We start from the raw sequence: 12,052 nt of genomic DNA on the forward strand, positions 1-12,052 counted from the left end.
ATATTGGTTTTAGTAGAAAAGCCATATCAAAATATGTTAAGAGGATAATGGTTTTGGATGATAGCACTTTAGAAAGAAATTGGGCAATTATGTAAAGAGCTACTCATTGTGATAGGATTGATAATAGAATCAATATTTGGTTATATAATTTTGTAATGATAATACTCACCCTTTATCAAATACTAGAGATATTCTTAGACATAGGGTTAGAGCTAATTGATTCGTTATGAACATCATACAAAACATTGGTTGGACATAACACAACATGAAATGTATGTCTCATTTTGTAGTTCAAATCTTGATATAATGATTGGGCAAATATTATTTGAAAGATTGAAGCCATATTATGTTGGAGAAAGAAGTTGTTTTCATTATCATATTGAATTTGATGTCCATTACCAACTTTATCAAAAATTTATAGAAGAAACTTTTAGTTATAAAAATGCCCCTCCTAGTAGACAAAGTGAGTTCATCTCATCTATTTTATTTGACAAAATAGATCATGATCCTATTGGTCAAATAAATTGCATTATAGGAACATGTGACACATGTTATAATTTGGCTATTTTTCCTTTGAAAAATAAAGATATTGATGTCACAAAAATGATAACTTGCAAGGGTTACAAATATGTAAAGAATGAAACTAAATCTAGGAAAGGATTGAAAAGATTAGAATATGTTAAAGAGGACATGAGTGTTGTAGAATTTGTGAACAAATTTAAAATTTTGATACAACCATATATTTATCATACTTTTTTTGCAAAGTGGCAAGAACAACAATTTCAAACACTTAGAGATAACTTTCCACTTGGAACCATTTTATTAGTTGTTGATTTTGCAGAAAACTATTATTTCGTTCATCAAAAGGCTATTCAATTAGACTATTATTTTTTATATTAGGTAACTATTATGGTACAAGTGTGCTATCATCATACACAATTAGATTTGGATGGTATTAAAAGCACAAATGAAGCACGATTCATCAAGAAAGAATATAACTTCTACATAAGTGATGATAAAGAACATGATAGTCATTATGTAGAAAATTGTTTCAAGAATGTTTTTGCATATATCAAGGAAAGAGGCATAAGTATCGATAAGCATTATGTTTGGTCATATGGGTGTGTTGCACAATTCAAATCATCTAGACCATTTTATGCACTTTTTTGATATCATTGTAATGAAAATGAGCCACATGTATGGATTTTGTTTGAAAGTGGACATGGAAAAGGTGAACATGATGGTGTTGGAGCTTGCATCAAACGTTCTATACAAAAGTATCAAATGAATTATAAGAAAGTTCACATAAATAATGCACATGATAGTGTTGAATGGTGCAAGACACATTTTGTATCAAATGAGGTTGACACATCATCAAGAATGAGTCAAGTGGTACCATTTAGAGTATTTTGTGAGACACCATGTAAATTATGCATGTGTATATATTTCTCTTATCTAATTTGAGTTATACATGTTGTACATGAATATATATTTTTTATCTCTAATTTTTTTGTATATATTAAATATGTATCTTTAGGTGTTCAAAGAAAAACTATACATGGTTGCAAGAGAATAGAAAAAACATGATCCTTGCATTCTATTATGAGTACCAATCATCGCTTTTTGACATTATACACGAGAGATGATTCATATTTTTGTTGTTATTGCATTATTAAGAATTGCAATGAATGCATTTATCAAGATCATGGATATGTAGGTCTATGGACTTTGGTGCCACTAGTTGTTACTGATATAGTTAATGGAGATGAAGATGAAAACTTTGATGGCATTCCTTTGATTTATATTGATTATAACCATATATCTAGACTAGTTTGAATTGGTAAGTAAAATTAATAAATTTATATTAAATTCACAAAGACAATTTAGAGCTCACATATACATGTATGATATTTATGGTGTGTAGGTAAAGTCTTTGCAGTTATTGTTGGTCCTAGAAATGTAGGAGTGAGTCACTATTTATTGTGTTGTACTACATAAAGGATGAAGTTAACTAAACCTAAAGAAAGTGATGAAATGTTATTCCCTGCTGGTATATTGTTTGAATATATATATATATATATATATATATATAATATTAATTTATTATTAAATAATAAGTTTATTTATTACCTATATACATTAAATTAACCTTTAAATGCATGGTGTGTAGGTTCAGTTGTTTTGGAGGGAGCATATCTAAGCCAACATAGATTATTGAAATATGGAATTCACTTTGTTGATTACCAACTTGACAATAAAGTGCTTCAATATAGTCACCATGTTATTGCTACCTCTATTTCTCTACATCTAGTTAAACATAAAGGTGGATGTCGCAAGTGGAGATTACATATTGAGGACAATGAAATAATATTAAATGTTCTCCATGAGCATGTGGAACCACTTGGAACTAGTTGACATATTTCATATTTGTAACACTTTCTTAGATATTTCATATTTCTAGAAATTTCTTAGATATTTCATAAATTTACCAAGTCACTCTTTGATCCAATTAAAATGTATGTGTACATATATGTATGTATCTTCGTTGAATACATTTCATTTGTGTATGTTCATTTCATGTAACTTAGGAAAATTATATGTGTAGACATGTGTACATGTTCATTTCATACATAACTTGTAGGACTTATATCATGTATGTATGTGTTCATTTCATGTAACTTAGGACTTACACATGTGTATACATTGTACATGAACTCATTTCATGCAACTTGGGACTTGTGTCATTGTACATAAACTCATTTCATCTAACACATGTAGGACTTATATTGAATGCTTACATGTTCATTTTATATGAAGTTTAGGAGTTTATACATGTGTACATATACATTTTCATCAATCATGTATCTTTAAATAATTTTCATCATGTGCTTTAATGTTGAATCATATACATCTAATCATTATATATATATATATATATATATATATATATATATATATATATATATATATATATATATATATATATATATATATATATATATATATATATATATATCTAATCATAAATTGAATGAATCGTGTACATCTAACCATAATCATAAAAGAGAGTGTACAAGTAAGTCATTTAAACCTATTTTTGGTTATTGTTATAATTTTCATGGTTTTGGTCATAGAGCAATTAATTATAGAAAGCCTAAATTTGATAATAATAATAATAATGGTAGAATATTTAGAGGTACTAGCCCTAAGAAAAATAGACCTATTGGAGGAACCAGTTTTATAAGGAATGGTATTATGTGTTATAAGTGCAACCACTTTGGACATATTGCTAGAGATTGCATAGCACAAATTGGTTAGTCAAGACCTAGATATGGAAACAATCTTATAGTCTATCATATTTTTAACAACATGAAACAACAAGATTTTGTAGGATGAACATGAGAAATAACATGAGAAGCCCTAACCCTAGAAGGAATATAAACAACAACATAAGAAATGAGAATAACAGTAACAGTCAAAGAGAAGATGTGAAAGATCTTGTAGAAAACCTTGATAAACCATTTTTTAAAGTTAAGGGACCATCAAGTTCATATATTGTAATATAAAGTGAAGCACTTGATAACATATTGAAGTTAGTGATAATTGGTAATCTAATATTATCTGATTAAATAACTTATTTAATAAGAAAAACACTAGGAATTTAGGAGCAAAAACCTAGTTAAAACCTTAGGAGAAGTTTGAAGATTTGTGTAGTTAGTATGTAGTAAAGAATGGCGCAATCAAGATATGGCCAAGCACACATATTGTTTGAAGTTCATATGTGAGTGTACAAAGAAAAAGAAGTTAACTAGTAAATTGAAACACCTTTTTATTTATTGCATACTTATGCAATTAATGCAGAAGTAAATTGGATGTGATTTAAATGTTTAAATCAAACTGTTGAGTACAATTTGATTGTGCAAGATTTAAAAGAGATCTTTGGAATGAATTTAAAGGTTAAATAGAAGTGCTTTAAGAAACAAATTTAACAAGCTCTAGTTTCACGAATTTGAGGTATTTATCACTTATGCAATCAAAATTTAGAATTTAAATTTGAAGGAAATCAAAATCCCTACTATGTGTGATGTTAGTTAAAGACCTAGATATAAATGTACTAAGCATCCTTATATTTCACTAGAAGATGACTCATTAGGAGCTTTTGCTCAAGTACCCAAAAATGTATTACACTTGGACGATAGGCATGCATACATGCACTCTAAATTTGAGAGCATACATAAAAAATGTATTCAAAATGGCCTAGACTTAGTTTGCAACAATGACCTATCATTCAACCAAGGATTTGAGAATTTGAATGAGTTAAACATCACTAGGGACATTTTTTACACTAAATTTGACAAGCATGAGTGGACAAGGATTATCTTGTCTCAAATTCATGAGGATATGTTATGGGTTGGTGTCATACCTATCATGATAGATAATGATATAATTCATAGACTTACTTAACTAAGAAATGAAGGTGGAAATATCATTAATGTTAAGAATGTTAAGAAGTTAGTTGAAACAAACTTGAAGATTGTATCAAATGGCAGGAACATGAAGCTAGATATGATCAAGGAGACTGGTTTCAAATTGATAAGAAAGGTTATTGAATACAAAATGAACAACAGTTCAAGGTTAAACCTTTTACCTTTTGGATTCATCCATATAGTATACCTTATGACAGTCAAGAAGGATAAGGTCAACATGTGTGAGATACTTAAGCAGTAGATACGAGATAATATAGATAGAATGATCAAGAAGACTACAAATGTAGTATTTAGATTTGAGTCATTGATCACACACATGTTCTTCCAAGCTATAAGAAAATTCCCTAGAATTCTAGATTATGTTCATGGAATATTGAAAGATGCACTGTGAACCTGATTACTCATCATTAGAGAAAGCATCTAGAAGATAGAATGATAGAGGATATCACCACAATGATCAAAATTTTTCAAGCTTAGAGATGAAACAAAGATACATAATCCCTCCGTCCCTACTAGACAAGTTCAAAGATGACATTTTTTCATGCTTGAAACTGATGTAACATATATGGAAGTAGTTGAACCAAGGGCTAAGTTCATTGACCCTATGGGGTATGAAATGTGTAAAGAATTAATAGAAGGATACACAAAGATAATTCTTGAATGAGAGAGAGAGAGAGAGAGAGAGAGAGAGAGAGAGAGAGAGAGAGAGAGAGAGAGAGAGAGAGAGTGTGTGTGTGTGTGTGTGTGTGTGTGTGTCCTAGATGGGGCATATATGAAGAAAAGGTCATAGAGGTAGACACTCAACTCCATAGTAAGGAAATCAAGAAAAGAGTTGATAAGAAGATAGACACTATTCTATAGAAATCATGCATGAGTAGAGAAGAATTCAAGGATGCCATGGGTATAGGGTATGTGCAGGATCATGGTGTGCCAAAAAGTGGCGATGTGAAAAAAAAAGAGTTTGAAGACGCCTAAAAGCGCTTCAAAATCTGCTCTGACTTTTTTTTACCTATCCAAGAACCAAACCTGGAAGGTTAAGCTGAGCCTTATCAGATATCCAATATCATATAGGATATCCGATTTTAAATCCAATATCTGACTAATAATTAAAATCATATAATAGTATGATATATTATTTAATATTATTATTATTGATATAAAATAATAATATTATTATTAAATAATATATCATACTATTATATTATAATAATAATATTATTATAATAATAATTATACTATAATATAATAATATTATTATACTATAATATAATAATTTTATTATTATATTAATTATTATACTATAATATAATAATATTATAATAACATATTATATTATAATAATATAATATAATATTTCATATATTATAATATATAGTAATGTAATATAATATATATATAATATAATATAATAATAAAAAGTAATATCTTATAATATAAATTATAATAAAAAAGTATAATATATTATAAATTATAATAATATAGTATAATAATAATATTTTATATTATAATATATACTAAATTAATATAATAAATATAAAATATAATATAAAAATATATAAAATGTAATATATATGTTATATTATATGAACAATCAGAATATGTCCCTAGGGTCCTAGGACCCCTAGGGACATATGTCCTCGTTTAATGGGTCAAAGAGGGTCATAGGTCACCCTATGACCCCCTTTGACCCATATTACCCATTCGAATATGTCTCTTGGGGTCCAAGGACCCCTAGGGACATATGTCGTCGTTTAATGGGTCAAAGAGGGTCATAGGTCACCCTATGACCCCCTTTGACCCATAATACACATTAGAATATGTCCCTAGGGGTCCTAGGACCCCTAGAGACATATGTCGTCGTTTAATGGGTCAAAGGGGGTCATAGGTCACCCTATGACCCCCTTTGACCCATATGTATGATTCGAATATGTCCCTAGGGGTCCTAGGACCCCTAGGGACATATGTCGTCGTTTAATGGGTCAAAGAGGGTCATAGGTCACCGTATGACCCCCTTTGACCCATATTACCCATTCGAATATATCCTTAGGGGTCCTAGGACCCTTAGAGACATATATCGTCGTTTAATAGGTCAAAGAGGGTCATGGGTCACCCTATGACCCCCTTTGACCCATATGAATGATTGGAATATGGCCCTAGGGGTCCTAGGACACCTAGGGACATATGTCATCGTTTAATGGGTCAAAGAGGGTCATAGGTCACCCTATGACCCCATTTGACCCATATTACCCATTTGAATATGTCCCTTGGGGTCCGAGGACCCCTAGGGACATATGTCGTCGTTTAATGGGTCAAAGAGGGTGATAGGTCACCCTATGACCCCCTTTGACCCATAATACCCATTCGAATATGTCCCTAGGGGACCTAGGACCCCTAGAGACATATGTCATCGTTTAATAGGTCAAAGGGGGTCATAGGTCACCCTATGACCCCCTTTGACCCATATTACCCATTCGAATATGTCCCTACGGGTCCTAGGACCCCCAGCGACATATCTCATCGTTTAATGGGTCAGAGAGGGTCATAAGTCACCCTATGACCCCCTTTGACTCATATTACCCATTCAAATATGTCCCTAGGGGTCTTAGGACCCCTAGAGACATATATCATCATTTAATGGGTCAAAGAGGATCATAGGTGACCCTATGACCCCCTTTGACCCATATGTATGATTTGAATATGTCCCTAGGGGTCCTAGGACCCCTAGAGACATATGCCGTCATTTAAAGGGTCAAAGAGGGTCATAGGTTACCCTATGACCCCATTTGACCCATATTACCTATTCGAATATGTCCGTAGGGGTCATAGGACCCCTAGGGACATATGTCATCGTTTAATGCATCAAAGGGGGTCATAGGTCACCCTATGACCCCCTTTGACTCATGAATGATTCAAATATGTCCCTAGGGGTCCTAGGACCCCTAGGGACAGTTTAATGGGTCAAAGGGGTCATAGGTCACCCTATGACCCCCTTTGACCCATATGAACGATTCGAATATGTCCCTAGGGTCCTAGGACCCCTAGGGACATATGTCATCGTTTAATGGGTCAAAGAGGGTCATACGTCACCCTACGACTCCATTTGAACCATATTACGTATTCAAATATGTCCCTTGGGGTCCGAGGACCCCTAGGGACATATGTCATCGTTTAATGGGTCAAAGAGGGACATAGGTCACCCTATGACCCCCTTTGACCCATATTACCCATTCGAATATGTCCCTAGGGGTCCTAGGACTCCTAGAGACATATATCGTTGTTTAATGCGTCAAGAGGGTCATAGGTCACCCTATGACCCCCTTTGACCCATATGAACGATTTGAATATGTCCCTAGGGGTCCTAAGACCCCTAGAGACATATGTCATCATTTAATGGGTCAAAGAGGGTCATAGGTTACCCTATGACCCCATTTGACCCATATTACCCATTCGAATATGTCCCTAGGGGTCCTAGGACCCTTAGGGACATATGTCGTCGTTTAATGGGTCAAAGAGGGTCATAGGTCACCCTATGACCCCCCTTGACCCATATTACCCATTCGAATATGTCCCTAAGGGTCTGAGGACCCCTAGAGACATATATCATCATTTAATGGGTCAAGAGGGTCATAGGTCACCCTATAACCCCCTTTGACCCATATTAACGATTCAAATATGTCCCTAGGGATCCTAGGAACCCTAGAGACATATGTCATCGTTTAATGGGTCAAAAAGGGTCATAGGTTAACCTATGACCCAATTTGACCCATATTACCCCTTCAAATATGTCCCTAGGGGTCCTAGGACCCCTAGGGACATATGTCGTCATTTAAAGGGTCAAAGGGGGTCATAAGTCACCCAATGACCCCCTTTGACTCATATGAACGATTCAAATATGTCCCTAGGGGTCCTAGGACCCCTAGGGACATATGTCGTCGTTTAATGGGTCAAAGGGGGTCATAGGTCAGCCTATGACCCCCTTTGACCAATATGAACCATTCGAATATGTCCCTACGGTCCTAGGACCCCTAGGGACATATGTCATCGTGTAATGGGTCAAAGGGGGTCATAGGTCACTCTATGACCCCCTTTGACTCATATGAACGATTCAAATATGTCCCTAGGGGTCCTAGGACCCCTAGGGACATATGTCGTCGTTTAATGAGTCAAAGGGGGTCATAGGTCACCCTATGACCCCCTTTGACCCATATGAACCATTCGAATATGTCCCTAGAGTCCTAGGACCCCTAGGGACATATGTCTTTGTTTAATGGGTCAAAGAGGGTCATAGGTCAGCCTATGACCCCCTTTGACCTATATTACCCATTCGAATATGTCCCTAGGGGTCCTAGGACCCCTAGGGACATATGTCATCGTTTAATGGGTCAAAGAGGGTCATAGGTCACCCTATGACCCCCTTTGACCCATATTACCCATTCAAATATGTCTCTAGGGGTCCTAGGACCCCTAGAGACATATATCATCGTTTAATGGGTCAAGAGGGTCATAAGTCACCCTATGACCCCCTTTGACCCATATGAATGATTCGAATATGTCCCTAGGGGTCCTAGGACCCCTAGAGACATATGTTGTCATTTAATGGGTCAAAGAGGGTCATAGGTGACCCTATTAACCCATTTGACCCATATTACCTATTTGAATATGTCCCTAGGGGTCCTAGGACCCCTAGGGACATATGTCATCGTTTAATGGGTCAAGAGGGTCATAAGTCACCCTATGACCCCCTTTGACCCATATGAATGATTCGAATATGTCCCTAGGGGTCCTAAGACCCCTAGAGACATATGTTGTCATTTAATGGGTCAAAGAGGGTCATAGGTGACCCTATTACCCCATTTGAGCCATATTACCTATTTGAATATGTCCCTAGGGGTCCTAGGACCCCTAGGGACATATGTCGTCGTTTAATGGGTCAAAGGGGGTCATAGGTCACCCTACGACCCCCTTTGACTCATATGAACAATTCAAATATGTCCATAGGGGTCCTAGGACCCCTAGGGACATATGTCGTCTTTCAATGGGTCAAAGGGGGTCATAGGTCACGCTACGACCCCCTTTGACTCATATGAACGATTCAAATATGTCCCTAGGGGTCCTAGGACCCCTAGGGACATATGTCATCGTTTAATGAGTCAAAGGGGGTCATAGGTCACCCTATGACACCCTTTGACCCATATGAATGATTCGAATATGTCCCTAGGGTCCTATGACCCCTACGGACATATGTCGTCGTTTAATGGGTCAAAGAGCGTCATAGGTCACGCTATGACTCCCTTTGACCCATATTACCCATTCGAATATGTCCCTTGAGTTCCGAGGACCCCTAAGGACATATGTCGTCGTTTAATGCATCAAAGAGTGTCATAGGTCACCCTATGACCCTCTTTGACCCATATTACCCATTCGAATATGTCCCACATATATCGTCGTTTAATGGGTCAAGAGGGTCATAGGTCACCCTATGACCCCCTTTGACCCATATGAACGATTCGAATATGTCCCTAGGGGTGCTAGGACCTCTAGAGACATATGTCATCGTTTAATGGGTCAAAGAGGGTCATAGGTTACTGTATGACCCCATTTGACCCATATTACCCATTCGAATATGTCCCTAGGGGTCCTAGGACCCCTAGGGACATATGTCATCGTTTAATGGGTCAAAGGGGGTCATAAGTCACCCTATGACCCCCTTTGACCCATATGAACAATTCGAATATGTCCCTAGGGTCCTAGGACCCCTAGGGACATATGTCGTCGTTTAATGGGTCAAAAAGGGTCATAGGTCACCCTATGACCCCCTTTTACCCATATTACCCATTCGAATATGTCTCTTGGGATCCAAGGACACCTAGGGACATATGTCATCGTTTAATGGCTCAAAGAGTGTCATAGGTCACCCTATGACCCCCTTTGACCCATAATACCCATTCGAATATGTCCCTAGGGGTCCTAGGAGCCCTAGAGACATATGTCATCGTTTAATGGGTCAAAGGGGGTCATAGGTCACCCTATGACCCCCTTTGACCCATATGTACGATTCAAATATGTCCCTAGGGGTCCTAGGACCCCTAGGGACATATGTCATCGTTTAATGGGTCAAAGAGGGTCATAGGTCACCCTATGACCCCCTTTGACCCATATGAACGATTCGAATATGTCCCTAGGGGTCCGAGGACCCCTAGGGACATATGTCATCGATTAATGGGTGTAAGAGGGTCATAGGTCACCCTATGACCCTCTTTGACCCATATGAATGATTCGAATATGTCCCTAGGGGTTTGAGGACCCCTAGGGACATATGTCGTCGTTTAATGGGTCAAAGAGGGTCATAGGTTACCCTATGACCCCATTTGACCCATATTACCTATTCAAATATGTCTCTAGGGGTCCTAGGACCCCTAGGGACGTATGTCGTCGTTTAATGGGTCAAAGGGGGTCATAGGTCACCCTATGACCTCCTTTGACCCATATGAACAATTTGAATATGTCCCTAGGGGTCCAAGGACCCTTAGAGAAATATGTCATTGTTTAATGAGTGAGAGACCTATGACCCCCTTTGACCCATATTACCCATTCGAATATGTCCGTAGGGGTCCTAGGACCCCTAGAGACATTTATCGTCATTTAATGGGTCAAAGAGGGTCATAGGTCACCCTATGACCCCCTTTGACCCATATGAAAGATTGGAATATGTCCCTAGGGGTCGTAGGACCCCTAAGGACATATGTCATCGTTTAATGGGTCAAAGAGGGTCATAGGTCACCTTATGACCCCCTTTGACCCATATTACCCATTCGAATATGTCCCTAGGGGTCGTGAATATGTCCCTAGGGGTCGTGAATATGTCCATGTCATCGTTTAATGGGTCAAAGAGGGTCATAGGTCACCTTATGACCCCCTTTGACCCATATGAATGATTCGACTATATCCTTGGGGGTCCTAAGACCCCTAGGGACATATGTCATCATTTAATGGGTCAAAGGGGGTCATAGGTCACCCTATGACCCCCTTTGACCCATATGAACGATTCGACTATGTCCCTAGGGGTCCTAGGACCCCTAGGGACATATGTCATCGTTTAATGGGTCAAAGAGGGTCATAGGTCACCCTATAACCCCCTTTGACCCATAATACTCATTCGAATATGTCCCTAGGGGTCCTAGGACCCCTAGAGACATATGTCATCATTTAATGGGTCAAAGGGGGTCAGAGGTCACCCTATGACCCCCTTTGACCGATATGAACGATTCGACTATGTCCCTGGGGGTCCTAGGGACATATGTCGTCATTTAATGGGTCAAAGGGACCCCCTTTGACCCATTAAAGGATGACATATGTCCCTAGGGGTCCTAGGACCCCTAGAGACATATATCGTCGTTTAATGGGTCAAAGAGGGTTATAGGTCACCCTATTACCCCCTTTGACTCTTATATATTAATAATATACATATCAATATAATAATATATATATATATATATACATATACATCTTACATTATTATATTTAATGAAAATATTACGTTATTATATAAATATATTAATAACATA

Source organism: Cupressus sempervirens, chromosome 1 (assembly GCF_028749045.1).
Source record: "Cupressus sempervirens isolate cs-2001-9-10 chromosome 1, ASM2874904v1, whole genome shotgun sequence".
NCBI lineage: Eukaryota > Viridiplantae > Streptophyta > Pinopsida > Cupressales > Cupressaceae > Cupressus > Cupressus sempervirens.